General features: G+C 55.6%; 24 non-coding genes across 24 annotated transcripts; all 24 read right to left on the reverse strand.

Annotated features, from left to right (window-relative positions):
* Window positions 1-448: 448 nt before the first annotated feature.
* Window positions 449-521, reverse strand: trnak-uuu (transfer RNA lysine (anticodon UUU)). Its single transcript has one exon. It is a non-coding gene; the product is annotated as a tRNA-Lys (tRNA).
* Window positions 522-1,591: 1,070 nt separating this feature from the next.
* On the reverse strand, window positions 1,592-1,664 carry trnak-uuu (transfer RNA lysine (anticodon UUU)). Its single transcript has one exon. It is a non-coding gene; the product is annotated as a tRNA-Lys (tRNA).
* Window positions 1,665-2,734: 1,070 nt separating this feature from the next.
* trnak-uuu (transfer RNA lysine (anticodon UUU)) lies at window positions 2,735-2,807 on the reverse strand. The gene has a single exon. It is a non-coding gene; the product is annotated as a tRNA-Lys (tRNA).
* A 1,070-nt stretch (window positions 2,808-3,877) lies between these two features.
* On the reverse strand, window positions 3,878-3,950 carry trnak-uuu (transfer RNA lysine (anticodon UUU)). The gene has a single exon. It is a non-coding gene; the product is annotated as a tRNA-Lys (tRNA).
* A 1,071-nt stretch (window positions 3,951-5,021) lies between these two features.
* trnak-uuu (transfer RNA lysine (anticodon UUU)) lies at window positions 5,022-5,094 on the reverse strand. The gene has a single exon. It is a non-coding gene; the product is annotated as a tRNA-Lys (tRNA).
* A 1,070-nt stretch (window positions 5,095-6,164) lies between these two features.
* On the reverse strand, window positions 6,165-6,237 carry trnak-uuu (transfer RNA lysine (anticodon UUU)). Its single transcript has one exon. It is a non-coding gene; the product is annotated as a tRNA-Lys (tRNA).
* A 1,070-nt stretch (window positions 6,238-7,307) lies between these two features.
* On the reverse strand, window positions 7,308-7,380 carry trnak-uuu (transfer RNA lysine (anticodon UUU)). The gene has a single exon. It is a non-coding gene; the product is annotated as a tRNA-Lys (tRNA).
* A 1,070-nt stretch (window positions 7,381-8,450) lies between these two features.
* trnak-uuu (transfer RNA lysine (anticodon UUU)) lies at window positions 8,451-8,523 on the reverse strand. The gene has a single exon. It is a non-coding gene; the product is annotated as a tRNA-Lys (tRNA).
* Window positions 8,524-9,594: 1,071 nt separating this feature from the next.
* On the reverse strand, window positions 9,595-9,667 carry trnak-uuu (transfer RNA lysine (anticodon UUU)). The gene has a single exon. It is a non-coding gene; the product is annotated as a tRNA-Lys (tRNA).
* A 1,071-nt stretch (window positions 9,668-10,738) lies between these two features.
* trnak-uuu (transfer RNA lysine (anticodon UUU)) lies at window positions 10,739-10,811 on the reverse strand. Its single transcript has one exon. It is a non-coding gene; the product is annotated as a tRNA-Lys (tRNA).
* Window positions 10,812-11,881: 1,070 nt separating this feature from the next.
* Window positions 11,882-11,954, reverse strand: trnak-uuu (transfer RNA lysine (anticodon UUU)). Its single transcript has one exon. It is a non-coding gene; the product is annotated as a tRNA-Lys (tRNA).
* A 1,071-nt stretch (window positions 11,955-13,025) lies between these two features.
* On the reverse strand, window positions 13,026-13,098 carry trnak-uuu (transfer RNA lysine (anticodon UUU)). Its single transcript has one exon. It is a non-coding gene; the product is annotated as a tRNA-Lys (tRNA).
* A 1,071-nt stretch (window positions 13,099-14,169) lies between these two features.
* On the reverse strand, window positions 14,170-14,242 carry trnak-uuu (transfer RNA lysine (anticodon UUU)). Its single transcript has one exon. It is a non-coding gene; the product is annotated as a tRNA-Lys (tRNA).
* Window positions 14,243-15,312: 1,070 nt separating this feature from the next.
* trnak-uuu (transfer RNA lysine (anticodon UUU)) lies at window positions 15,313-15,385 on the reverse strand. The gene has a single exon. It is a non-coding gene; the product is annotated as a tRNA-Lys (tRNA).
* A 1,070-nt stretch (window positions 15,386-16,455) lies between these two features.
* Window positions 16,456-16,528, reverse strand: trnak-uuu (transfer RNA lysine (anticodon UUU)). Its single transcript has one exon. It is a non-coding gene; the product is annotated as a tRNA-Lys (tRNA).
* A 1,071-nt stretch (window positions 16,529-17,599) lies between these two features.
* On the reverse strand, window positions 17,600-17,672 carry trnak-uuu (transfer RNA lysine (anticodon UUU)). Its single transcript has one exon. It is a non-coding gene; the product is annotated as a tRNA-Lys (tRNA).
* Window positions 17,673-18,742: 1,070 nt separating this feature from the next.
* trnak-uuu (transfer RNA lysine (anticodon UUU)) lies at window positions 18,743-18,815 on the reverse strand. Its single transcript has one exon. It is a non-coding gene; the product is annotated as a tRNA-Lys (tRNA).
* A 1,071-nt stretch (window positions 18,816-19,886) lies between these two features.
* trnak-uuu (transfer RNA lysine (anticodon UUU)) lies at window positions 19,887-19,959 on the reverse strand. The gene has a single exon. It is a non-coding gene; the product is annotated as a tRNA-Lys (tRNA).
* A 1,070-nt stretch (window positions 19,960-21,029) lies between these two features.
* On the reverse strand, window positions 21,030-21,102 carry trnak-uuu (transfer RNA lysine (anticodon UUU)). The gene has a single exon. It is a non-coding gene; the product is annotated as a tRNA-Lys (tRNA).
* Window positions 21,103-22,172: 1,070 nt separating this feature from the next.
* Window positions 22,173-22,245, reverse strand: trnak-uuu (transfer RNA lysine (anticodon UUU)). The gene has a single exon. It is a non-coding gene; the product is annotated as a tRNA-Lys (tRNA).
* A 1,070-nt stretch (window positions 22,246-23,315) lies between these two features.
* On the reverse strand, window positions 23,316-23,388 carry trnak-uuu (transfer RNA lysine (anticodon UUU)). Its single transcript has one exon. It is a non-coding gene; the product is annotated as a tRNA-Lys (tRNA).
* Window positions 23,389-24,458: 1,070 nt separating this feature from the next.
* trnak-uuu (transfer RNA lysine (anticodon UUU)) lies at window positions 24,459-24,531 on the reverse strand. Its single transcript has one exon. It is a non-coding gene; the product is annotated as a tRNA-Lys (tRNA).
* A 1,070-nt stretch (window positions 24,532-25,601) lies between these two features.
* On the reverse strand, window positions 25,602-25,674 carry trnak-uuu (transfer RNA lysine (anticodon UUU)). The gene has a single exon. It is a non-coding gene; the product is annotated as a tRNA-Lys (tRNA).
* Window positions 25,675-26,744: 1,070 nt separating this feature from the next.
* Window positions 26,745-26,817, reverse strand: trnak-uuu (transfer RNA lysine (anticodon UUU)). The gene has a single exon. It is a non-coding gene; the product is annotated as a tRNA-Lys (tRNA).
* Window positions 26,818-27,523: the final 706 nt, after the last annotated feature.

Genomic DNA, 27,523 nt, shown 5'->3' on the forward strand with positions numbered 1-27,523 from the left:
CCTGTGTGGAGTTTGCACATTCTCCCCGTGTCTGCGTGGATTTCGTCCGACGGATCCGGTTTCCTCCCACAGTCCAAAGGAGTGCAGCGCAGGTGTTTTGGCCATGCTAAATTGCCCCTTGTTTTCAGGCATGTGCAGGTTCGGAGTCACGAGGTGGGGGTTTAGGTGTGTGGGGGATACTCTTGGGAGAGTCGGTAGCCTGTTTCCACAGTCGAGGGATTCTATGCTAATTTCTGATTTCGCGCATTTGGAGGACCTTAAAGGGATCAATTCAAACAGAAGCCACGCGTTCCGCGATTACGGCAGCAACTGCGACAGTTCGGAAATGCAGGCAAAACTGCCCTGTGCTTGCTTCCACCGCCACAATGTAAGGGCCATTGAGTCTGATTTGTTAGCACTGCCCTGCGCCTTCGCTGTTGTCCCGTGGCAGAGCGATTTAAAAGCGACCCGCCCGAGCAGGGACTTGAACCCTGGACCCTCAGATTAAAAGTCTGATGCTCTACCGACTGAGCTACCCGGGCTCGTGGCAGGCCGCCTGCCCGGCTACGGCTTTCCCTGCCTGAGCTGGAAAACACGTTCGCGCTTCACACTCTCGCGCAGCCATTCTGACACAATCCACGCGATTCAGTCGGAAAGACTGGCAGCCCCGGCTGTGCAGGGCCGATTCCAAGCCGCCGTCTCTCTTCATCATCCCCCCACTCCATTGCCGCACCGTCCTCTCTCTACTGTAGCAACCCTCCTCAACACACACCTCTGGCACCGTCAAAGCCATCAGCAAGCCTACAACACAGCACCGCCAAAGTAAGAACGGTGCTCATGAGACGGCCTCATCATCAACCCTCCAACACCACGCGCCGTCCCTACCCCCAGCATCCACTCTCTGCTCGAAACAATCCACCCCACCACAAAGCCGCAGACACCGACACTCCCACACGCACGGCCACATCACCATCAGCTCCAAACCAAGGAAGATGTGCATGAAGGTTCCGTTGGACGTGTCTGAGTTGATTTGAAAACAAAAGCAGACCATCGATGAGAGCAGTCTCCATAAATCGAAGCTTCAGCACCTGCAAATATAATCAGGATTTCACTGCTGCCTCCCATCGCCACGAACCCTTGGCGCATTCGAGCCTCGGGCGACTCCCTGTGTGGAGTTTGCACATTCTCCCCGTGTCTGCGTGGATTTCGTCCGACGGATCCGGTTTCCTCCCACAGTCCAAAGGAGTGCAGCGCAGGTGTTTTGGCCATGCTAAATTGCCCCTTGTTTTCAGGCATGTGCAGGTTCGGAGTCACGAGGTGGGGGTTTAGGTGTGTGGGGGATACTCTTGGGAGAGTCGGTAGCTTGTTTCCACAGTCGAGGGATTCTATGCTAATTTCTGATTTCGCGCATTTGGAGGACCTTAAAGAGATCAATTCAAACAGAAGCCACGCGTTCCGCGATTACGGCAGCAACTGCGACAGTTCGGAAATGCAGGCAAAACTGCCCTGTGCTTGCTTCCACCGCCACAATGTAAGGGCCATTGAGTCTGATTTGTTAGCACTGCCCTGCGCCTTCGCTGTTGTCCCGTGGCAGAGCGATTTAAAAGCGACCCGCCCGAGCAGGGACTTGAACCCTGGACCCTCAGATTAAAAGTCTGATGCTCTACCGACTGAGCTACCCGGGCTGGTGGCAGGCCGCCTGCCCGGCTACGGCTTTCCCTGCCTGAGCTGGAAAACACGTTCGCGCTTCACACTCTCGCGCAGCCATTCTGACACAATCCACGCGATTCAGTCGGAAAGACTGGCAGCCCCGGCTGTGCAGGGCCGATTCCAAGCCGCCGTCTCTCTTCATCATCCCCCCACTCCATTGCCGCACCGTCCTCTCTCTACTGTAGCAACCCTCCTCAACACACACCTCTGGCACCGTGAAAGCCATCAGCAAGCCTACAACACAGCACCGCCAAAGTAAGAACGGTGCTCATGAGACGGCCTCATCATCAACCCTCCAACACCACGCGCCGTCCCTACCCCCAGCATCCACTCTCTGCTCGAAACAATCCACCCCACCACAAAGCCGCAGACACCGACACTCCCACACGCACGGCCACATCACCATCAGCTCCAAACCAAGGAAGATGTGCATGAAGGTTCCGTTGGACGTGTCTGAGTTGATTTGAAAACAAAAGCAGACCATCGATGAGAGCAGTCTCCATAAATCGAAGCTTCAGCACCTGCAAATATAATCAGGATTTCACTGCTGCCTCCCATCGCCACGAACCCTTGGCGCATTCGAGCCTCGGGCGACTCCCTGTGTGGAGTTTGCACATTCTCCCCGTGTCTGCGTGGATTTCGTCCGACGGATCCGGTTTCCTCCCACAGTCCAAAGGAGTGCAGCGCAGGTGTTTTGGCCATGCTAAATTGCCCCTTGTTTTCAGGCATGTGCAGGTTCGGAGTCACGAGGTGGGGGTTTAGGTGTGTGGGGGATACTCTTGGGAGAGTCGGTAGCCTGTTTCCACAGTCGAGGGATTCTATGCTAATTTCTGATTTCGCGCATTTGGAGGACCTTAAAGAGATCAATTCAAACAGAAGCCACGCGTTCCGCGATTACGGCAGCAACTGCGACAGTTCGGAAATGCAGGCAAAACTGCCCTGTGCTTGCTTCCACCGCCACAATGTAAGGGCCATTGAGTCTGATTTGTTAGCACTGCCCTGCGCCTTCGCTGTTGTCCCGTGGCAGAGCGATTTAAAAGCGACCCGCCCGCGCAGGGACTTGAACCCTGGACCCTCAGATTAAAAGTCTGATGCTCTACCGACTGAGCTACCCGGGCTCGTGGCAAGCCGCCTGCCCGGCTACGGCTTTCCCTGCCTGAGCTGGAAAACACGTTCGCGCTTCACACTCTCGCGCAGCCATTCTGACACAATCCACGCGATTCAGTCGGAAAGACTGGCAGCCCCGGCTGTGCAGGGCCGATTCCAAGCCGCCGTCTCTCTTCATCATCCCCCCACTCCATTGCCGCACCGTCCTCTCTCTACTGTAGCAACCCTCCTCAACACACACCTCTGGCACCGTCAAAGCCATCAGCAAGCCTACAACACAGCACCGCCAAAGTAAGAACGGTGCTCATGAGACGGCCTCATCATCAACCCTCCAACACCACGCGCCGTCCCTACCCCCAGCATCCACTCTCTGCTCGAAACAATCCACCCCACCACAAAGCCGCAGACACCGACACTCCCACACGCACGGCCACATCACCATCAGCTCCAAACCAAGGAAGATGTGCATGAAGGTTCCGTTGGACGTGTCTGAGTTGATTTGAAAACAAAAGCAGACCATCGATGAGAGCAGTCTCCATAAATCGAAGCTTCAGCACCTGCAAATATAATCAGGATTTCACTGCTGCCTCCCATCGCCACGAACCCTTGGCGCATTCGAGCCTCGGGCGACTCCCTGTGTGGAGTTTGCACATTCTCCCCGTGTCTGCGTGGATTTCGTCCGACGGATCCGGTTTCCTCCCACAGTCCAAAGGAGTGCAGCGCAGGTGTTTTGGCCATGCTAAATTGCCCCTTGTTTTCAGGCATGTGCAGGTTCGGAGTCACGAGGTGGGGGTTTAGGTGTGTGGGGGATACTCTTGGGAGAGTCGGTAGCCTGTTTCCACAGTCGAGGGATTCTATGCTAATTTCTGATTTCGCGCATTTGGAGGACCTTAAAGAGATCAATTCAAACAGAAGCCACGCGTTCCGCGATTACGGCAGCAACTGCGACAGTTCGGAAATGCAGGCAAAACTGCCCTGTGCTTGCTTCCACCGCCACAATGTAAGGGCCATTGAGTCTGATTTGTTAGCACTGCCCTGCGCCTTCGCTGTTGTCCCGTGGCAGAGCGATTTAAAAGCGACCCGCCCGAGCAGGGACTTGAACCCTGGACCCTCAGATTAAAAGTCTGATGCTCTACCGACTGAGCTACCCGGGCTGGTGGCAGGCCGCCTGCCCGGCTACGGCTTTCCCTGCCTGAGCTGGAAAACACGTTCGCGCTTCACACTCTCGCGCAGCCATTCTGACACAATCCACGCGATTCAGTCGGAAAGACTGGCAGCCCCGGCTGTGCAGGGCCGATTCCAAGCCGCCGTCTCTCTTCATCATCCCCCCACTCCATTGCCGCACCGTCCTCTCTCTACTGTAGCAACCCTCCTCAACACACACCTCTGGCACCGTCAAAGCCATCAGCAAGCCTACAACACAGCACCGCCAAAGTAAGAACGGTGCTCATGAGACGGCCTCATCATCAACCCTCCAACACCACGCGCCGTCCCTACCCCCAGCATCCACTCTCTGCTCGAAACAATCCACCCCACCACAAAGCCGCAGACACCGACACTCCCACACGCACGGCCACATCACCATCAGCTCCAAACCAAGGAAGATGTGCATGAAGGTTCCGTTGGACGTGTCTGAGTTGATTTGAAAAAAAAAAGCTGACCATCGATGAGAGCAGTCTCCATAAATCGAAGCTTCAGCACCTGCAAATATAATCAGGATTTCACTGCTGCCTCCCATCGCCACGAACCCTTGGCGCATTCGAGCCTCGGGCGACTCCCTGTGTGGAGTTTGCACATTCTCCCCGTGTCTGCGTGGATTTCGTCCGACGGATCCGGTTTCCTCCCACAGTCCAAAGGAGTGCAGCGCAGGTGTTTTGGCCATGCTAAATTGCCCCTTGTTTTCAGGCATGTGCAGGTTCGGAGTCACGAGGTGGGGGTTTAGGTGTGTGGGGGATACTCTTGGGAGAGTCGGTAGCCTGTTTCCACAGTCGAGGGATTCTATGCTAATTTCTGATTTCGCGCATTTGGAGGACCTTAAAGAGATCAATTCAAACAGAAGCCACGCGTTCCGCGATTACGGCAGCAACTGCGACAGTTCGGAAATGCAGGCAAAACTGCCCTGTGCTTGCTTCCACCGCCACAATGTAAGGGCCATTGAGTCTGATTTGTTAGCACTGCCCTGCGCCTTCGCTGTTGTCCCGTGGCAGAGCGATTTAAAAGCGACCCGCCCGAGCAGGGACTTGAACCCTGGACCCTCAGATTAAAAGTCTGATGCTCTACCGACTGAGCTACCCGGGCTCGTGGCAGGCCGCCTGCCCGGCTACGGCTTTCCCTGCCTGAGCTGGAAAACACGTTCGCGCTTCACACTCTCGCGCAGCCATTCTGACACAATCCACGCGATTCAGTCGGAAAGACTGGCAGCCCCGGCTGTGCAGGGCCGATTCCAAGCCGCCGTCTCTCTTCATCATCCCCCCACTCCATTGCCGCACCGTCCTCTCTCTACTGTAGCAACCCTCCTCAACACACACCTCTGGCACCGTCAAAGCCATCAGCAAGCCTACAACACAGCACCGCCAAAGTAAGAACGGTGCTCATGAGACGGCCTCATCATCAACCCTCCAACACCACGCGCCGTCCCTACCCCCAGCATCCACTCTCTGCTCGAAACAATCCACCCCACCACAAAGCCGCAGACACCGACACTCCCACACGCACGGCCACATCACCATCAGCTCCAAACCAAGGAAGATGTGCATGAAGGTTCCGTTGGACGTGTCTGAGTTGATTTGAAAACAAAAGCAGACCATCGATGAGAGCAGTCTCCATAAATCGAAGCTTCAGCACCTGCAAATATAATCAGGATTTCACTGCTGCCTCCCATCGCCACGAACCCTTGGCGCATTCGAGCCTCGGGCGACTCCCTGTGTGGAGTTTGCACATTCTCCCCGTGTCTGCGTGGATTTCGTCCGACGGATCCGGTTTCCTCCCACAGTCCAAAGGAGTGCAGCGCAGGTGTTTTGGCCATGCTAAATTGCCCCTTGTTTTCAGGCATGTGCAGGTTCGGAGTCACGAGGTGGGGGTTTAGGTGTGTGGGGGATACTCTTGGGAGAGTCGGTAGCCTGTTTCCACAGTCGAGGGATTCTATGCTAATTTCTGATTTCGCGCATTTGGAGGACCTTAAAGAGATCAATTCAAACAGAAGCCACGCGTTCCGCGATTACGGCAGCAACTGCGACAGTTCGGAAATGCAGGCAAAACTGCCCTGTGCTTGCTTCCACCGCCACAATGTAAGGGCCATTGAGTCTGATTTGTTAGCACTGCCCTGCGCCTTCGCTGTTGTCCCGTGGCAGAGCGATTTAAAAGCGACCCGCCCGAGCAGGGACTTGAACCCTGGACCCTCAGATTAAAAGTCTGATGCTCTACCGACTGAGCTACCCGGGCTGGTGGCGGGCCGCCTGCCCGGCTACGGCTTTCCCTGCCTGAGCTGGAAAACACGTTCGCGCTTCACACTCTCGCGCAGCCATTCTGACACAATCCACGCGATTCAGTCGGAAAGACTGGCAGCCCCGGCTGTGCAGGGCCGATTCCAAGCCGCCGTCTCTCTTCATCATCCCCCCACTCCATTGCCGCACCGTCCTCTCTCTACTGTAGCAACCCTCCTCAACACACACCTCTGGCACCGTGAAAGCCATCAGCAAGCCTACAACACAGCACCGCCAAAGTAAGAACGGTGCTCATGAGACGGCCTCATCATCAACCCTCCAACACCACGCGCCGTCCCTACCCCCAGCATCCACTCTCTGCTCGAAACAATCCACCCCACCACAAAGCCGCAGACACCGACACTCCCACACGCACGGCCACATCACCATCAGCTCCAAACCAAGGAAGATGTGCATGAAGGTTCCGTTGGACGTGTCTGAGTTGATTTGAAAACAAAAGCAGACCATCGATGAGAGCAGTCTCCATAAATCGAAGCTTCAGCACCTGCAAATATAATCAGGATTTCACTGCTGCCTCCCATCGCCACGAACCCTTGGCGCATTCGAGCCTCGGGCGACTCCCTGTGTGGAGTTTGCACATTCTCCCCGTGTCTGCGTGGATTTCGTCCGACGGATCCGGTTTCCTCCCACAGTCCAAAGGAGTGCAGCGCAGGTGTTTTGGCCATGCTAAATTGCCCCTTGTTTTCAGGCATGTGCAGGTTCGGAGTCACGAGGTGGGGGTTTAGGTGTGTGGGGGATACTCTTGGGAGAGTCGGTAGCTTGTTTCCACAGTCGAGGGATTCTATGCTAATTTCTGATTTCGCGCATTTGGAGGACCTTAAAGAGATCAATTCAAACAGAAGCCACGCGTTCCGCGATTACGGCAGCAACTGCGACAGTTCGGAAATGCAGGCAAAACTGCCCTGTGCTTGCTTCCACCGCCACAATGTAAGGGCCATTGAGTCTGATTTGTTAGCACTGCCCTGCGCCTTCGCTGTTGTCCCGTGGCAGAGCGATTTAAAAGCGACCCGCCCGAGCAGGGACTTGAACCCTGGACCCTCAGATTAAAAGTCTGATGCTCTACCGACTGAGCTACCCGGGCTGGTGGCAGGCCGCTTGCCCGGCTACGGCTTTCCCTGCCTGAGCTGGAAAACACGTTCGCGCTTCACACTCTCGCGCAGCCATTCTGACACAATCCACGCGATTCAGTCGGAAAGACTGGCAGCCCCGGCTGTGCAGGGCCGATTCCAAGCCGCCGTCTCTCTTCATCATCCCCCCACTCCATTGCCGCACCGTCCTCTCTCTACTGTAGCAACCCTCCTCAACACACACCTCTGGCACCGTCAAAGCCATCAGCAAGCCTACAACACAGCACCGCCAAAGTAAGAACGGTGCTCATGAGACGGCCTCATCATCAACCCTCCAACACCACGCGCCGTCCCTACCCCCAGCATCCACTCTCTGCTCGAAACAATCCACCCCACCACAAAGCCGCAGACACCGACACTCCCACACGCACGGCCACATCACCATCAGCTCCAAACCAAGGAAGATGTGCATGAAGGTTCCGTTGGACGTGTCTGAGTTGATTTGAAAACAAAAGCAGACCATCGATGAGAGCAGTCTCCATAAATCGAAGCTTCAGCACCTGCAAATATAATCAGGATTTCACTGCTGCCTCCCATCGCCACGAACCCTTGGCGCATTCGAGCCTCGGGCGACTCCCTGTGTGGAGTTTGCACATTCTCCCCGTGTCTGCGTGGATTTCGTCCGACGGATCCGGTTTCCTCCCACAGTCCAAAGGAGTGCAGCGCAGGTGTTTTGGCCATGCTAAATTGCCCCTTGTTTTCAGGCATGTGCAGGTTCGGAGTCACGAGGTGGGGGTTTAGGTGTGTGGGGGATACTCTTGGGAGAGTCGGTAGCCTGTTTCCACAGTCGAGGGATTCTATGCTAATTTCTGATTTCGCGCATTTGGAGGACCTTAAAGAGATCAATTCAAACAGAAGCCACGCGTTCCGCGATTACGGCAGCAACTGCGACAGTTCGGAAATGCAGGCAAAACTGCCCTGTGCTTGCTTCCACCGCCACAATGTAAGGGCCATTGAGTCTGATTTGTTAGCACTGCCCTGCGCCTTCGCTGTTGTCCCGTGGCAGAGCGATTTAAAAGCGACCCGCCCGAGCAGGGATTTGAACCCTGGACCCTCAGATTAAAAGTCTGATGCTCTACCGACTGAGCTACCCGGGCTGGTGGCGGGCCGCCTGCCCGGCTACGGCTTTCCCTGCCTGAGCTGGAAAACACGTTCGCGCTTCACACTCTCGCGCAGCCATTCTGACACAATCCACGCGATTCAGTCGGAAAGACTGGCAGCCCCGGCTGTGCAGGGCCGATTCCAAGCCGCCGTCTCTCTTCATCATCCCCCCACTCCATTGCCGCACCGTCCTCTCTCTACTGTAGCAACCCTCCTCAACACACACCTCTGGCACCGTGAAAGCCATCAGCAAGCCTACAACACAGCACCGCCAAAGTAAGAACGGTGCTCATGAGACGGCCTCATCATCAACCCTCCAACACCACGCGCCGTCCCTACCCCCAGCATCCACTCTCTGCTCGAAACAATCCACCCCACCACAAAGCCGCAGACACCGACACTCCCACACGCACGGCCACATCACCATCAGCTCCAAACCAAGGAAGATGTGCATGAAGGTTCCGTTGGACGTGTCTGAGTTGATTTGAAAAAAAAAAGCTGACCATCGATGAGAGCAGTCTCCATAAATCGAAGCTTCAGCACCTGCAAATATAATCAGGATTTCACTGCTGCCTCCCATCACCACGAACCCTTGGCGCATTCGAGCCTCGGGCGACTCCCTGTGTGGAGTTTGCACATTCTCCCCGTGTCTGCGTGGATTTCGTCCGACGGATCCGGTTTCCTCCCACAGTCCAAAGGAGTGCAGCGCAGGTGTTTTGGCCATGCTAAATTGCCCCTTGTTTTCAGGCATGTGCAGGTTCGGAGTCACGAGGTGGGGGTTTAGGTGTGTGGGGGATACTCTTGGGAGAGTCGGTAGCTTGTTTCCACAGTCGAGGGATTCTATGCTAATTTCTGATTTCGCGCATTTGGAGGACCTTAAAGAGATCAATTCAAACAGAAGCCACGCGTTCCGCGATTACGGCAGCAACTGCGACAGTTCGGAAATGCAGGCAAAACTGCCCTGTGCTTGCTTCCACCGCCACAATGTAAGGGCCATTGAGTCTGATTTGTTAGCACTGCCCTGCGCCTTCGCTGTTGTCCCGTGGCAGAGCGATTTAAAAGCGACCCGCCCGAGCAGGGACTTGAACCCTGGACCCTCAGATTAAAAGTCTGATGCTCTACCGACTGAGCTACCCGGGCTCGTGGCAGGCCGCCTGCCCGGCTACGGCTTTCCCTGCCTGAGCTGGAAAACACGTTCGCGCTTCACACTCTCGCGCAGCCATTCTGACACAATCCACGCGATTCAGTCGGAAAGACTGGCAGCCCCGGCTGTGCAGGGCCGATTCCAAGCCGCCGTCTCTCTTCATCATCCCCCCACTCCATTGCCGCACCGTCCTCTCTCTACTGTAGCAACCCTCCTCAACACACACCTCTGGCACCGTCAAAGCCATCAGCAAGCCTACAACACAGCACCGCCAAAGTAAGAACGGTGCTCATGAGACGGCCTCATCATCAACCCTCCAACACCACGCGCCGTCCCTACCCCCAGCATCCACTCTCTGCTCGAAACAATCCACCCCACCACAAAGCCGCAGACACCGACACTCCCACACGCACGGCCACATCACCATCAGCTCCAAACCAAGGAAGATGTGCATGAAGGTTCCGTTGGACGTGTCTGAGTTGATTTGAAAAAAAAAAGCTGACCATCGATGAGAGCAGTCTCCATAAATCGAAGCTTCAGCACCTGCAAATATAATCAGGATTTCACTGCTGCCTCCCATCACCACGAACCCTTGGCGCATTCGAGCCTCGGGCGACTCCCTGTGTGGAGTTTGCACATTCTCCCCGTGTCTGCGTGGATTTCGTCCGACGGATCCGGTTTCCTCCCACAGTCCAAAGGAGTGCAGCGCAGGTGTTTTGGCCATGCTAAATTGCCCCTTGTTTTCAGGCATGTGCAGGTTCGGAGTCACGAGGTGGGGGTTTAGGTGTGTGGGGGATACTCTTGGGAGAGTCGGTAGCCTGTTTCCACAGTCGAGGGATTCTATGCTAATTTCTGATTTCGCGCATTTGGAGGACCTTAAAGAGATCAATTCAAACAGAAGCCACGCGTTCCGCGATTACGGCAGCAACTGCGACAGTTCGGAAATGCAGGCAAAACTGCCCTGTGCTTGCTTCCACCGCCACAATGTAAGGGCCATTGAGTCTGATTTGTCAGCACTGCCCTGCGCCTTCGCTGTTGTCCCGTGGCAGAGCGATTTAAAAGCGACCCGCCCGAGCAGGGACTTGAACCCTGGACCCTCAGATTAAAAGTCTGATGCTCTACCGACTGAGCTACCCGGGCTGGTGGCAGGCCGCCTGCCCGGCTACGGCTTTCCCTGCCTGAGCTGGAAAACACGTTCGCGCTTCACACTCTCGCGCAGCCATTCTGACACAATCCACGCGATTCAGTCGGAAAGACTGGCAGCCCCGGCTGTGCAGGGCCGATTCCAAGCCGCCGTCTCTCTTCATCATCCCCCCACTCCATTGCCGCACCGTCCTCTCTCTACTGTAGCAACCCTCCTCAACACACACCTCTGGCACCGTCAAAGCCATCAGCAAGCCTACAACACAGCACCGCCAAAGTAAGAACGGTGCTCATGAGACGGCCTCATCATCAACCCTCCAACACCACGCGCCGTCCCTACCCCCAGCATCCACTCTCTGCTCGAAACAATCCACCCCACCACAAAGCCGCAGACACCGACACTCCCACACGCACGGCCACATCACCATCAGCTCCAAACCAAGGAAGATGTGCATGAAGGTTCCGTTGGACGTGTCTGAGTTGATTTGAAAACAAAAGCAGACCATCGATGAGAGCAGTCTCCATAAATCGAAGCTTCAGCACCTGCAAATATAATCAGGATTTCACTGCTGCCTCCCATCGCCACGAACCCTTGGCGCATTCGAGCCTCGGGCGACTCCCTGTGTGGAGTTTGCACATTCTCCCCGTGTCTGCGTGGATTTCGTCCGACGGATCCGGTTTCCTCCCACAGTCCAAAGGAGTGCAGCGCAGGTGTTTTGGCCATGCTAAATTGCCCCTTGTTTTCAGGCATGTGCAGGTTCGGAGTCACGAGGTGGGGGTTTAGGTGTGTGGGGGATACTCTTGGGAGAGTCGGTAGCCTGTTTCCACAGTCGAGGGATTCTATGCTAATTTCTGATTTCGCGCATTTGGAGGACCTTAAAGAGATCAATTCAAACAGAAGCCACGCGTTCCGCGATTACGGCAGCAACTGCGACAGTTCGGAAATGCAGGCAAAACTGCCCTGTGCTTGCTTCCACCGCCACAATGTAAGGGCCATTGAGTCTGATTTGTTAGCACTGCCCTGCGCCTTCGCTGTTGTCCCGTGGCAGAGCGATTTAAAAGCGACCCGCCCGAGCAGGGACTTGAACCCTGGACCCTCAGATTAAAAGTCTGATGCTCTACCGACTGAGCTACCCGGGCTCGTGGCAGGCCGCCTGCCCGGCTACGGCTTTCCCTGCCTGAGCTGGAAAACACGTTCGCGCTTCACACTCTCGCGCAGCCATTCTGACACAATCCACGCGATTCAGTCGGAAAGACTGGCAGCCCCGGCTGTGCAGGGCCGATTCCAAGCCGCCGTCTCTCTTCATCATCCCCCCACTCCATTGCCGCACCGTCCTCTCTCTACTGTAGCAACCCTCCTCAACACACACCTCTGGCACCGTCAAAGCCATCAGGAAGCCTACAACACAGCACCGCCAAAGTAAGAACGGTGCTCATGAGACGGCCTCATCATCAACCCTCCAACACCACGCGCCGTCCCTACCCCCAGCATCCACTCTCTGCTCGAAACAATCCACCCCACCACAAAGCCGCAGACACCGACACTCCCACACGCACGGCCACATCACCATCAGCTCCAAACCAAGGAAGATGTGCATGAAGGTTCCGTTGGACGTGTCTGAGTTGATTTGAAAAAAAAAAGCTGACCATCGATGAGAGCAGTCTCCATAAATCGAAGCTTCAGCACCTGCAAATATAATCAGGATTTCACTGCTGCCTCCCATCACCACGAACCCTTGGCGCATTCGAGCCTCGGGCGACTCCCTGTGTGGAGTTTGCACATTCTCCCCGTGTCTGCGTGGATTTCGTCCGACGGATCCGGTTTCCTCCCACAGTCCAAAGGAGTGCAGCGCAGGTGTTTTGGCCATGCTAAATTGCCCCTTGTTTTCAGGCATGTGCAGGTTCGGAGTCACGAGGTGGGGGTTTAGGTGTGTGGGGGATACTCTTGGGAGAGTCGGTAGCTTGTTTCCACAGTCGAGGGATTCTATGCTAATTTCTGATTTCGCGCATTTGGAGGACCTTAAAGAGATCAATTCAAACAGAAGCCACGCGTTCCGCGATTACGGCAGCAACTGCGACAGTTCGGAAATGCAGGCAAAACTGCCCTGTGCTTGCTTCCACCGCCACAATGTAAGGGCCATTGAGTCTGATTTGTTAGCACTGCCCTGCGCCTTCGCTGTTGTCCCGTGGCAGAGCGATTTAAAAGCGACCCGCCCGAGCAGGGACTTGAACCCTGGACCCTCAGATTAAAAGTCTGATGCTCTACCGACTGAGCTACCCGGGCTGGTGGCAGGCCGCCTGCCCGGCTACGGCTTTCCCTGCCTGAGCTGGAAAACACGTTCGCGCTTCACACTCTCGCGCAGCCATTCTGACACAATCCACGCGATTCAGTCGGAAAGACTGGCAGCCCCGGCTGTGCAGGGCCGATTCCAAGCCGCCGTCTCTCTTCATCATCCCCCCACTCCATTGCCGCACCGTCCTCTCTCTACTGTAGCAACCCTCCTCAACACACACCTCTGGCACCGTCAAAGCCATCAGCAAGCCTACAACACAGCACCGCCAAAGTAAGAACGGTGCTCATGAGACGGCCTCATCATCAACCCTCCAACACCACGCGCCGTCCCTACCCCCAGCATCCACTCTCTGCTCGAAACAATCCACCCCACCACAAAGCCGCAGACACCGACACTCCCACACGCACGGCCACATCACCATCAGCTCCAAACCAAGGAAGATGTGCATGAAGGTTCCGTTGGACGTGTCTGAGTTGATTTGAAAAAAAAAAGCTGACCATCGATGAGAGCAGTCTCCATAAATCGAAGCTTCAGCACCTGCAAATATAATCAGGATTTCACTGCTGCCTCCCATCGCCACGAACCCTTGGCGCATTCGAGCCTCGGGCGACTCCCTGTGTGGAGTTTGCACATTCTCCCCGTGTCTGCGTGGATTTCGTCCGACGGATCCGGTTTCCTCCCACAGTCCAAAGGAGTGCAGCGCAGGTGTTTTGGCCATGCTAAATTGCCCCTTGTTTTCAGGCATGTGCAGGTTCGGAGTCACGAGGTGGGGGTTTAGGTGTGTGGGGGATACTCTTGGGAGAGTCGGTAGCCTGTTTCCACAGTCGAGGGATTCTATGCTAATTTCTGATTTCGCGCATTTGGAGGACCTTAAAGAGATCAATTCAAACAGAAGCCACGCGTTCCGCGATTACGGCAGCAACTGCGACAGTTCGGAAATGCAGGCAAAACTGCCCTGTGCTTGCTTCCACCGCCACAATGTAAGGGCCATTGAGTCTGATTTGTTAGCACTGCCCTGCGCCTTCGCTGTTGTCCCGTGGCAGAGCGATTTAAAAGCGACCCGCCCGAGCAGGGACTTGAACCCTGGACCCTCAGATTAAAAGTCTGATGCTCTACCGACTGAGCTACCCGGGCTGGTGGCAGGCCGCCTGCCCGGCTACGGCTTTCCCTGCCTGAGCTGGAAAACACGTTCGCGCTTCACACTCTCGCGCAGCCATTCTGACACAATCCACGCGATTCAGTCGGAAAGACTGGCAGCCCCGGCTGTGCAGGGCCGATTCCAAGCCGCCGTCTCTCTTCATCATCCCCCCACTCCATTGCCGCACCGTCCTCTCTCTACTGTAGCAACCCTCCTCAACACACACCTCTGGCACCGTCAAAGCCATCAGCAAGCCTACAACACAGCACCGCCAAAGTAAGAACGGTGCTCATGAGACGGCCTCATCATCAACCCTCCAACACCACGCGCCGTCCCTACCCCCAGCATCCACTCTCTGCTCGAAACAATCCACCCCACCACAAAGCCGCAGACACCGACACTCCCACACGCACGGCCACATCACCATCAGCTCCAAACCAAGGAAGATGTGCATGAAGGTTCCGTTGGACGTGTCTGAGTTGATTTGAAAACAAAAGCAGACCATCGATGAGAGCAGTCTCCATAAATCGAAGCTTCAGCACCTGCAAATATAATCAGGATTTCACTGCTGCCTCCCATCGCCACGAACCCTTGGCGCATTCGAGCCTCGGGCGACTCCCTGTGTGGAGTTTGCACATTCTCCCCGTGTCTGCGTGGATTTCGTCCGACGGATCCGGTTTCCTCCCACAGTCCAAAGGAGTGCAGCGCAGGTGTTTTGGCCATGCTAAATTGCCCCTTGTTTTCAGGCATGTGCAGGTTCGGAGTCACGAGGTGGGGGTTTAGGTGTGTGGGGGATACTCTTGGGAGAGTCGGTAGCCTGTTTCCACAGTCGAGGGATTCTATGCTAATTTCTGATTTCGCGCATTTGGAGGACCTTAAAGAGATCAATTCAAACAGAAGCCACGCGTTCCGCGATTACGGCAGCAACTGCGACAGTTCGGAAATGCAGGCAAAACTGCCCTGTGCTTGCTTCCACCGCCACAATGTAAGGGCCATTGAGTCTGATTTGTTAGCACTGCCCTGCGCCTTCGCTGTTGTCCCGTGGCAGAGCGATTTAAAAGCGACCCGCCCGAGCAGGGACTTGAACCCTGGACCCTCAGATTAAAAGTCTGATGCTCTACCGACTGAGCTACCCGGGCTGGTGGCAGGCCGCCTGCCCGGCTACGGCTTTCCCTGCCTGAGCTGGAAAACACGTTCGCGCTTCACACTCTCGCGCAGCCATTCTGACACAATCCACGCGATTCAGTCGGAAAGACTGGCAGCCCCGGCTGTGCAGGGCCCATTCCAAGCCGCCGTCTCTCTTCATCATCCCCCCACTCCATTGCCGCACCGTCCTCTCTCTACTGTAGCAACCCTCCTCAACACACACCTCTGGCACCGTGAAAGCCATCAGCAAGCCTACAACACAGCACCGCCAAAGTAAGAACGGTGCTCATGAGACGGCCTCATCATCAACCCTCCAACACCACGCGCCGTCCCTACCCCCAGCATCCACTCTCTGCTCGAAACAATCCACCCCACCACAAAGCCGCAGACACCGACACTCCCACACGCACGGCCACATCACCATCAGCTCCAAACCAAGGAAGATGTGCATGAAGGTTCCGTTGGACGTGTCTGAGTTGATTTGAAAACAAAAGCAGACCATCGATGAGAGCAGTCTCCATAAATCGAAGCTTCAGCACCTGCAAATATAATCAGGATTTCACTGCTGCCTCCCATCGCCACGAACCCTTGGCGCATTCGAGCCTCGGGCGACTCCCTGTGTGGAGTTTGCACATTCTCCCCGTGTCTGCGTGGATTTCGTCCGACGGATCCGGTTTCCTCCCACAGTCCAAAGGAGTGCAGCGCAGGTGTTTTGGCCATGCTAAATTGCCCCTTGTTTTCAGGCATGTGCAGGTTCGGAGTCACGAGGTGGGGGTTTAGGTGTGTGGGGGATACTCTTGGGAGAGTCGGTAGCTTGTTTCCACAGTCGAGGGATTCTATGCTAATTTCTGATTTCGCGCATTTGGAGGACCTTAAAGAGATCAATTCAAACAGAAGCCACGCGTTCCGCGATTACGGCAGCAACTGCGACAGTTCGGAAATGCAGGCAAAACTGCCCTGTGCTTGCTTCCACCGCCACAATGTAAGGGCCATTGAGTCTGATTTGTTAGCACTGCCCTGCGCCTTCGCTGTTGTCCCGTGGCAGAGCGATTTAAAAGCGACCCGCCCGAGCAGGGACTTGAACCCTGGACCCTCAGATTAAAAGTCTGATGCTCTACCGACTGAGCTACCCGTGCTCGTGGCAGGCCGCCTGCCCGGCTACGGCTTTCCCTGCCTGAGCTGGAAAACACGTTCGCGCTTCACACTCTCGCGCAGCCATTCTGACACAATCCACGCGATTCAGTCGGAAAGACTGGCAGCCCCGGCTGTGCAGGGCCGATTCCAAGCCGCCGTCTCTCTTCATCATCCCCCCACTCCATTGCCGCACCGTCCTCTCTCTACTGTAGCAACCCTCCTCAACACACACCTCTGGCACCGTCAAAGCCATCAGCAAGCCTACAACACAGCACCGCCAAAGTAAGAACGGTGCTCATGAGACGGCCTCATCATCAACCCTCCAACACCACGCGCCGTCCCTACCCCCAGCATCCACTCTCTGCTCGAAACAATCCACCCCACCACAAAGCCGCAGACACCGACACTCCCACACGCACGGCCACATCACCATCAGCTCCAAACCAAGGAAGATGTGCATGCAGGTTCCGTTGGACGTGTCTGAGTTGATTTGAAAAAAAAAAGCTGACCATCGATGAGAGCAGTCTCCATAAATCGAAGCTTCAGCACCTGCAAATATAATCAGGATTTCACTGCTGCCTCCCATCGCCACGAACCCTTGGCGCATTCGAGCCTCGGGCGACTCCCTGTGTGGAGTTTGCACATTCTCCCCGTGTCTGCGTGGATTTCGTCCGACGGATCCGGTTTCCTCCCACAGTCCAAAGGAGTGCAGCGCAGGTGTTTTGGCCATGCTAAATTGCCCCTTGTTTTCAGGCATGTGCAGGTTCGGAGTCACGAGGTGGGGGTTTAGGTGTGTGGGGGATACTCTTGGGAGAGTCGGTAGCCTGTTTCCACAGTCGAGGGATTCTATGCTAATTTCTGATTTCGCGCATTTGGAGGACCTTAAAGAGATCAATTCAAACAGAAGCCACGCGTTCCGCGATTACGGCAGCAACTGCGACAGTTCGGAAATGCAGGCAAAACTGCCCTGTGCTTGCTTCCACCGCCACAATGTAAGGGCCATTGAGTCTGATTTGTTAGCACTGCCCTGCGCCTTCGCTGTTGTCCCGTGGCAGAGCGATTTAAAAGCGACCCGCCCGAGCAGGGACTTGAACCCTGGACCCTCAGATTAAAAGTCTGATGCTCTACCGACTGAGCTACCCGGGCTGGTGGCAGGCCGCCTGCCCGGCTACGGCTTTCCCTGCCTGAGCTGGAAAACACGTTCGCGCTTCACACTCTCGCGCAGCCATTCTGACACAATCCACGCGATTCAGTCGGAAAGACTGGCAGCCCCGGCTGTGCAGGGCCCATTCCAAGCCGCCGTCTCTCTTCATCATCCCCCCACTCCATTGCCGCACCGTCCTCTCTCTACTGTAGCAACCCTCCTCAACACACACCTCTGGCACCGTGAAAGCCATCAGCAAGCCTACAACACAGCACCGCCAAAGTAAGAACGGTGCTCATGAGACGGCCTCATCATCAACCCTCCAACACCACGCGCCGTCCCTACCCCCAGCATCCACTCTCTGCTCGAAACAATCCACCCCACCACAAAGCCGCAGACACCGACACTCCCACACGCACGGCCACATCACCATCAGCTCCAAACCAAGGAAGATGTGCATGAAGGTTCCGTTGGACGTGTCTGAGTTGATTTGAAAACAAAAGCAGACCATCGATGAGAGCAGTCTCCATAAATCGAAGCTTCAGCACCTGCAAATATAATCAGGATTTCACTGCTGCCTCCCATCGCCACGAACCCTTGGCGCATTCGAGCCTCGGGCGACTCCCTGTGTGGAGTTTGCACATTCTCCCCGTGTCTGCGTGGATTTCGTCCGACGGATCCGGTTTCCTCCCACAGTCCAAAGGAGTGCAGCGCAGGTGTTTTGGCCATGCTAAATTGCCCCTTGTTTTCAGGCATGTGCAGGTTCGGAGTCACGAGGTGGGGGTTTAGGTGTGTGGGGGATACTCTTGGGAGAGTCGGTAGCTTGTTTCCACAGTCGAGGGATTCTATGCTAATTTCTGATTTCGCGCATTTGGAGGACCTTAAAGAGATCAATTCAAACAGAAGCCACGCGTTCCGCGATTACGGCAGCAACTGCGACAGTTCGGAAATGCAGGCAAAACTGCCCTGTGCTTGCTTCCACCGCCACAATGTAAGGGCCATTGAGTCTGATTTGTTAGCACTGCCCTGCGCCTTCGCTGTTGTCCCGTGGCAGAGCGATTTAAAAGCGACCCGCCCGAGCAGGGACTTGAACCCTGGACCCTCAGATTAAAAGTCTGATGCTCTACCGACTGAGCTACCCGTGCTCGTGGCAGGCCGCCTGCCCGGCTACGGCTTTCCCTGCCTGAGCTGGAAAACACGTTCGCGCTTCACACTCTCGCGCAGCCATTCTGACACAATCCACGCGATTCAGTCGGAAAGACTGGCAGCCCCGGCTGTGCAGGGCCGATTCCAAGCCGCCGTCTCTCTTCATCATCCCCCCACTCCATTGCCGCACCGTCCTCTCTCTACTGTAGCAACCCTCCTCAACACACACCTCTGGCACCGTCAAAGCCATCAGCAAGCCTACAACACAGCACCGCCAAAGTAAGAACGGTGCTCATGAGACGGCCTCATCATCAACCCTCCAACACCACGCGCCGTCCCTACCCCCAGCATCCACTCTCTGCTCGAAACAATCCACCCCACCACAAAGCCGCAGACACCGACACTCCCACACGCACGGCCACATCACCATCAGCTCCAAACCAAGGAAGATGTGCATGCAGGTTCCGTTGGACGTGTCTGAGTTGATTTGAAAAAAAAAAGCTGACCATCGATGAGAGCAGTCTCCATAAATCGAAGCTTCAGCACCTGCAAATATAATCAGGATTTCACTGCTGCCTCCCATCGCCACGAACCCTTGGCGCATTCGAGCCTCGGGCGACTCCCTGTGTGGAGTTTGCACATTCTCCCCGTGTCTGCGTGGATTTCGTCCGACGGATCCGGTTTCCTCCCACAGTCCAAAGGAGTGCAGCGCAGGTGTTTTGGCCATGCTAAATTGCCCCTTGTTTTCAGGCATGTGCAGGTTCGGAGTCACGAGGTGGGGGTTTAGGTGTGTGGGGGATACTCTTGGGAGAGTCGGTAGCCTGTTTCCACAGTCGAGGGATTCTATGCTAATTTCTGATTTCGCGCATTTGGAGGACCTTAAAGAGATCAATTCAAACAGAAGCCACGCGTTCCGCGATTACGGCAGCAACTGCGACAGTTCGGAAATGCAGGCAAAACTGCCCTGTGCTTGCTTCCACCGCCACAATGTAAGGGCCATTGAGTCTGATTTGTTAGCACTGCCCTGCGCCTTCGCTGTTGTCCCGTGGCAGAGCGATTTAAAAGCGACCCGCCCGAGCAGGGACTTGAACCCTGGACCCTCAGATTAAAAGTCTGATGCTCTACCGACTGAGCTACCCGGGCTGGTGGCAGGCCGCCTGCCCGGCTACGGCTTTCCCTGCCTGAGCTGGAAAACACGTTCGCGCTTCACACTCTCGCGCAGCCATTCTGACACAATCCACGCGATTCAGTCGGAAAGACTGGCAGCCCCGGCTGTGCAGGGCCGATTCCAAGCCGCCGTCTCTCTTCATCATCCCCCCACTCCATTGCCGCACCGTCCTCTCTCTACTGTAGCAACCCTCCTCAACACACACCTCTGGCACCGTCAAAGCCATCAGCAAGCCTACAACACAGCACCGCCAAAGTAAGAACGGTGCTCATGAGACGGCCTCATCATCAACCCTCCAACACCACGCGCCGTCCCTACCCCCAGCATCCACTCTCTGCTCGAAACAATCCACCCCACCACAAAGCCGCAGACACCGACACTCCCACACGCACGGCCACATCACCATCAGCTCCAAACCAAGGAAGATGTGCATGAAGGTTCCGTTGGACGTGTCTGAGTTGATTTGAAAACAAAAGCAGACCATCGATGAGAGCAGTCTCCATAAATCGAAGCTTCAGCACCTGCAAATATAATCAGGATTTCACTGCTGCCTCCCATCGCCACGAACCCTTGGCGCATTCGAGCCTCGGGCGACTCCCTGTGTGGAGTTTGCACATTCTCCCCGTGTCTGCGTGGATTTCGTCCGACGGATCCGGTTTCCTCCCACAGTCCAAAGGAGTGCAGCGCAGGTGTTTTGGCCATGCTAAATTGCCCCTTGTTTTCAGGCATGTGCAGGTTCGGAGTCACGAGGTGGGGGTTTAGGTGTGTGGGGGATACTCTTGGGAGAGTCGGTAGCCTGTTTCCACAGTCGAGGGATTCTATGCTAATTTCTGATTTCGCGCATTTGGAGGACCTTAAAGAGATCAATTCAAACAGAAGCCACGCGTTCCGCGATTACGGCAGCAACTGCGACAGTTCGGAAATGCAGGCAAAACTGCCCTGTGCTTGCTTCCACCGCCACAATGTAAGGGCCATTGAGTCTGATTTGTTAGCACTGCCCTGCGCCTTCGCTGTTGTCCCGTGGCAGAGCGATTTAAAAGCGACCCGCCCGAGCAGGGACTTGAACCCTGGACCCTCAGATTAAAAGTCTGATGCTCTACCGACTGAGCTACCCGGGCTGGTGGCAGGCCGCCTGCCCGGCTACGGCTTTCCCTGCCTGAGCTGGAAAACACGTTCGCGCTTCACACTCTCGCGCAGCCATTCTGACACAATCCACGCGATTCAGTCGGAAAGACTGGCAGCCCCGGCTGTGCAGGGCCGATTCCAAGCCGCCGTCTCTCTTCATCATCCCCCCACTCCATTGCCGCACCGTCCTCTCTCTACTGTAGCAACCCTCCTCAACACACACCTCTGGCACCGTCAAAGCCATCAGCAAGCCTACAACACAGCACCGCCAAAGTAAGAACGGTGCTCATGAGACGGCCTCATCATCAACCCTCCAACACCACGCGCCGTCCCTACCCCCAGCATCCACTCTCTGCTCGAAACAATCCACCCCACCACAAAGCCGCAGACACCGACACTCCCACACGCACGGCCACATCACCATCAGCTCCAAACCAAGGAAGATGTGCATGAAGGTTCCGTTGGACGTGTCTGAGTTGATTTGAAAACAAAAGCAGACCATCGATGAGAGCAGTCTCCATAAATCGAAGCTTCAGCACCTGCAAATATAATCAGGATTTCACTGCTGCCTCCCATCGCCACGAACCCTTGGCGCATTCGAGCCTCGGGCGACTCCCTGTGTGGAGTTTGCACATTCTCCCCGTGTCTGCGTGGATTTCGTCCGACGGATCCGGTTTCCTCCCACAGTCCAAAGGAGTGCAGCGCAGGTGTTTTGGCCATGCTAAATTGCCCCTTGTTTTCAGGCATGTGCAGGTTCGGAGTCACGAGGTGGGGGTTTAGGTGTGTAGGGGATACTCTTGGGAGAGTCGGTAGCTTGTTTCCACAGTCGAGGGATTCTATGCTAATTTCTGATTTCGCGCATTTGGAGGACCTTAAAGAGATCAATTCAAACAGAAGCCACGCGTTCCGCGATTACGGCAGCAACTGCGACAGTTCGGAAATGCAGGCAAAACTGCCCTGTGCTTGCTTCCACCGCCACAATGTAAGGGCCATTGAGTCTGATTTGTTAGCACTGCCCTGCGCCTTCGCTGTTGTCACGTGGCAGAGCGATTTAAAAGCGACCCGCCCGAGCAGGGACTTGAACCCTGGACCCTCAGATTAAAAGTTTGATGCTCTACCGACTGAGCTACCCGGGCTGGTGGCAGGCCGCCTGCCCGGCTACGGCTTTCCCTGCCTGAGCTGGAAAACACGTTCGCGCTTCACACTCTCGCGCAGCCATTCTGACACAATCCACGCGATTCAGTCGGAAAGACTGGCAGCCCCGGCTGTGCAGGGCCGATTCCAAGCCGCCGTCTCTCTTCATCATCCCCCCACTCCATTGCCGCACCGTCCTCTCTCTACTGTAGCAACCCTCCTCAACACACACCTCTGGCACCGTCAAAGCCATCAGCAAGCCTACAACACAGCACCGCCAAAGTAAGAACGGTGCTCATGAGACGGCCTCATCATCAACCCTCCAACACCACGCGCCGTCCCTACCCCCAGCATCCACTCTCTGCTCGAAACAATCCACCCCACCACAAAGCCGCAGACACCGACACTCCCACACGCACGGCCACATCACCATCAGCTCCAAACCAAGGAAGATGTGCATGAAGGTTCCGTTGGACGTGTCTGAGTTGATTTGAAAACAAAAGCAGACCATCGATGAGAGCAGTCTCCATAAATCGAAGCTTCAGCACCTGCAAATATAATCAGGATTTCACTGCTGCCTCCCATCGCCACGAACCCTTGGCGCATTCGAGCCTCGGGCGACTCCCTGTGTGGAGTTTGCACATTCTCCCCGTGTCTGCGTGGATTTCGTCCGACGGATCCGGTTTCCTCCCACAGTCCAAAGGAGTGCAGCGCAGGTGTTTTGGCCATGCTAAATTGCCCCTTGTTTTCAGGCATGTGCAGGTTCGGAGTCACGAGGTGGGGGTTTAGGTGTGTGGGGGATACTCTTGGGAGAGTCGGTAGCTTGTTTCCACAGTCGAGGGATTCTATGCTAATTTCTGATTTCGCGCATTTGGAGGACCTTAAAGAGATCAATTCAAACAGAAGCCACGCGTTCCGCGATTACGGCAGCAACTGCGACAGTTCGGAAATGCAGGCAAAACTGCCCTGTGCTTGCTTCCACCGCCACAATGTAAGGGCCATTGAGTCTGATTTGTTAGCACTGCCCTGCGCCTTCGCTGTTGTCCCGTGGCAGAGCGATTTAAAAGCGACCCGCCCGAGCAGGGACTTGAACCCTGGACCCTCAGATTAAAAGTCTGATGCTCTACCGACTGAGCTACCCGGGCTGGTGGCAGGCTGCCTGCCCGGCTACGGCTTTCCCTGCCTGAGCTGGAAAACACGTTCGCGCTTCACACTCTCGCGCAGCCATTCTGACACAATCCACGCGATTCAGTCGGAAAGACTGGCAGCCCCGGCTGTGCAGGGCCGATTCCAAGCCGCCGTCTCTCTTCATCATCCCCCCACTCCATTGCCGCACCGTCCTCTCTCTACTGTAGCAACCCTCCTCAACACACACCTCTGGCACCGTCAAAGCCATCAGCAAGCCTACAACACAGCACCGCCAAAGTAAGAACGGTGCTCATGAGACGGCCTCATCATCAACCCTCCAACACCACGCGCCGTCCCTACCCCCAGCATCCACTCTCTGCTCGAAACAATCCACCCCACCACAAAGCCGCAGACACCGACACTCCCACACGCACGGCCACATCACCATCAGCTCCAAACCAAGGAAGATGTGCATGAAGGTTCCGTTGGACGTGTCTGAGTTGATTTGAAAACAAAAGCAGACCATCGATGAGAGCAGTCTCCATAAATCGAAGCTTCAGCACCTGCAAATATAATCAGGATTTCACTGCTGCCTCCCATCGCCACGAACCCTTGGCGCATTCGAGCCTCGGGCGACTCCCTGTGTGGAGTTTGCACATTCTCCCCGTGTCTGCGTGGATTTCGTCCGACGGATCCGGTTTCCTCCCACAGTCCAAAGGAGTGCAGCGCAGGTGTTTTGGCCATGCTAAATTGCCCCTTGTTTTCAGGCATGTGCAGGTTCGGAGTCACGAGGTGGGGGTTTAGGTGTGTGGGGGATACTCTTGGGAGAGTCGGTAGCCTGTTTCCACAGTCGAGGGATTCTATGCTAATTTCTGATTTCGCGCATTTGGAGGACCTTAAAGAGATCAATTCAAACAGAAGCCACGCGTTCCGCGATTACGGCAGCAACTGCGACAGTTCGGAAATGCAGGCAAAACTGCCCTGTGCTTGCTTCCACCGCCACAATGTAAGGGCCATTGAGTCTGATTTGTTAGCACTGCCCTGCGCCTTCGCTGTTGTCCCGTGGCAGAGCGATTTAAAAGCGACCCGCCCGCGCAGGGACTTGAACCCTGGACCCTCAGATTAAAAGTCTGATGCTCTACCGACTGAGCTACCCGGGCTGGTGGCAGGCCGCCTGCCCGGCTACGGCTTTCCCTGCCTGAGCTGGAAAACACGTTCGCGCTTCACACTCTCGCGCAGCCATTCTGACACAATCCACGCGATTCAGTCGGAAAGACTGGCAGCCCCGGCTGTGCAGGGCCGATTCCAAGCCGCCGTCTCTCTTCATCATCCCCCCACTCCATTGCCGCACCGTCCTCTCTCTACTGTAGCAACCCTCCTCAACACACACCTCTGGCACCGTCAAAGCCATCAGCAAGCCTACAACACAGCACCGCCAAAGTAAGAACGGTGCTCATGAGACGGCCTCATCATCAACCCTCCAACACCACGCGCCGTCCCTACCCCCAGCATCCACTCTCTGCTCGAAACAATCCACCCCACCACAAAGCCGCAGACACCGACACTCCCACACGCACGGCCACATCACCATCAGCTCCAAACCAAGAAAGATGTGCATGAAGGTTCCGTTGGACGTGTCTGAGTTGATTTGAAAACAAAAGCAGACCATCGATGAGAGCAGTCTCCATAAATCGAAGCTTCAGCACCTGCAAATATAATCAGGATTTCACTGCTGCCTCCCATCGCCACGAACCCTTGGCGCATTCGAGCCTCGGGCGACTCCCTGTGTGGAGTTTGCACATTCTCCCCGTGTCTGCGTGGATTTCGTCCGACGGATCCGGTTTCCTCCCACAGTCCAAAGGAGTGCAGCGCAGGTGTTTTGGCCATGCTAAATTGCCCCTTGTTTTCAGGCATGTGCAGGTTCGGAGTCACGAGGTGGGGGTTTAGGTGTGTGGGGGATACTCTTGGGAGAGTCGGTAGCTTGTTTCCACAGTCGAGGGATTCTATGCTAATTTCTGATTTCGCGCATTTGGAGGACCTTAAAGAGATCAATTCAAACAGAAGCCACGCGTTCCGCGATTACGGCAGCAACTGCGACAGTTCGGAAATGCAGGCAAAACTGCCCTGTGCTTGCTTCCACCGCCACAATGTAAGGGCCATTGAGTCTGATTTGTTAGCACTGCCCTGCGCCTTCGCTGTTGTCCCGTGGCAGAGCGATTTAAAAGCGACCCGCCCGAGCAGGGACTTGAACCCTGGACCCTCAGATTAAAAGTCTGATGCTCTACCGACTGAGCTACCCGGGCTGGTGGCAGGCCGCCTGCCCGGCTACGGCTTTCCCTGCCTGAGCTGGAAAACACGTTCGCGCTTCACACTCTCGCGCAGCCATTCTGACACAATCCACGCGATTCAGTCGGAAAGACTGGCAGCCCCGGCTGTGCAGGGCCGATTCCAAGCCGCCGTCTCTCTTCATCATCCCCCCACTCCATTGCCGCACCGTCCTCTCTCTACTGTAGCAACCCTCCTCAACACACACCTCTGGCACCGTCAAAGCCATCAGCAAGCCTACAACACAGCACCGCCAAAGTAAGAACGGTGCTCATGAGACGGCCTCATCATCAACCCTCCAACACCACGCGCCGTCCCTACCCCCAGCATCCACTCTCTGCTCGAAACAATCCACCCCACCACAAAGCCGCAGACACCGACACTCCCACACGCACGGCCACATCACCATCAGCTCCAAACCAAGGAAGATGTGCATGAAGGTTCCGTTGGACGTGTCTGAGTTGATTTGAAAACAAAAGCAGACCATCGATGAGAGCAGTCTCCATAAATCGAAGCTTCAGCACCTGCAAATATAATCAGGATTTCACTGCTGCCTCCCATCGCCACGAACCCTTGGCGCATTCGAGCCTCGGGCGACTCCCTGTGTGGAGTTTGCACATTCTCCCCGTGTCTGCGTGGATTTCGTCCGACGGATCCGGTTTCCTCCCACAGTCCAAAGGAGTGCAGCGCAGGTGTTTTGGCCATGCTAAATTGCCCCTTGTTTTCAGGCATGTGCAGGTTCGGAGTCACGAGGTGGGGGTTTAGGTGTGTGGGGGATACTCTTGGGAGAGTCGGTAGCCTGTTTCCACAGTCGAGGGATTCTATGCTAATTTCTGATTTCGCGCATTTGGAGGACCTTAAAGAGATCAATTCAAACAGAAGCCACGCGTTCCGCGATTACGGCAGCAACTGCGACAGTTCGGAAATGCAGGCAAAACTGCCCTGTGCTTGCTTCCACCGCCACAATGTAAGGGCCATTGAGTCTGATTTGTTAGCACTGCCCTGCGCCTTCGCTGTTGTCCCGTGGCAGAGCGATTTAAAAGCGACCCGCCCGAGCAGGGACTTGAACCCTGGACCCTCAGATTAAAAGTCTGATGCTCTACCGACTGAGCTACCCGGGCTGGTGGCAGGCCGCCTGCCCGGCTACGGCTTTCCCTGCCTGAGCTGGAAAACACGTTCGCGCTTCACACTCTCGCGCAGCCATTCTGACACAATCCACGCGATTCAGTCGGAAAGACTGGCAGCCCCGGCTGTGCAGGGCCGATTCCAAGCCGCCGTCTCTCTTCATCATCCCCCCACTCCATTGCCGCACCGTCCTCTCTCTACTGTAGCAACCCTCCTCAACACACACCTCTGGCACCGTCAAAGCCATCAGCAAGCCTACAACACAGCACCGCCAAAGTAAGAACGGTGCTCATGAGACGGCCTCATCATCAACCCTCCAACACCACGCGCCGTCCCTACCCCCAGCATCCACTCTCTGCTCGAAACAATCCACCCCACCACAAAGCCGCAGACACCGACACTCCCACACGCACGGCCACATCACCATCAGCTCCAAACCAAGGAAGATGTGCATGAAGGTTCCGTTGGACGTGTCTGAGTTGATTTGAAAACAAAAGCAGACCATCGATGAGAGCAGTCTCCATAAATCGAAGCTTCAGCACCTGCAAATATAATCAGGATTTCACTGCTGCCTCCCATCGCCACGAACCCTTGGCGCATTCGAGCCTCGGGCGACTCCCTGTGTGGAGTTTGCACATTCTCCCCGTGTCTGCGTGGATTTCGTCCGACGGATCCGGTTTCCTCCCACAGTCCAAAGGAGTG

The sequence above is a fragment of the Chiloscyllium punctatum genome, chromosome 24 (genome assembly GCF_047496795.1).
Source record: "Chiloscyllium punctatum isolate Juve2018m chromosome 24, sChiPun1.3, whole genome shotgun sequence".
Taxonomy (NCBI): Eukaryota; Metazoa; Chordata; class Chondrichthyes; order Orectolobiformes; family Hemiscylliidae; genus Chiloscyllium; species Chiloscyllium punctatum.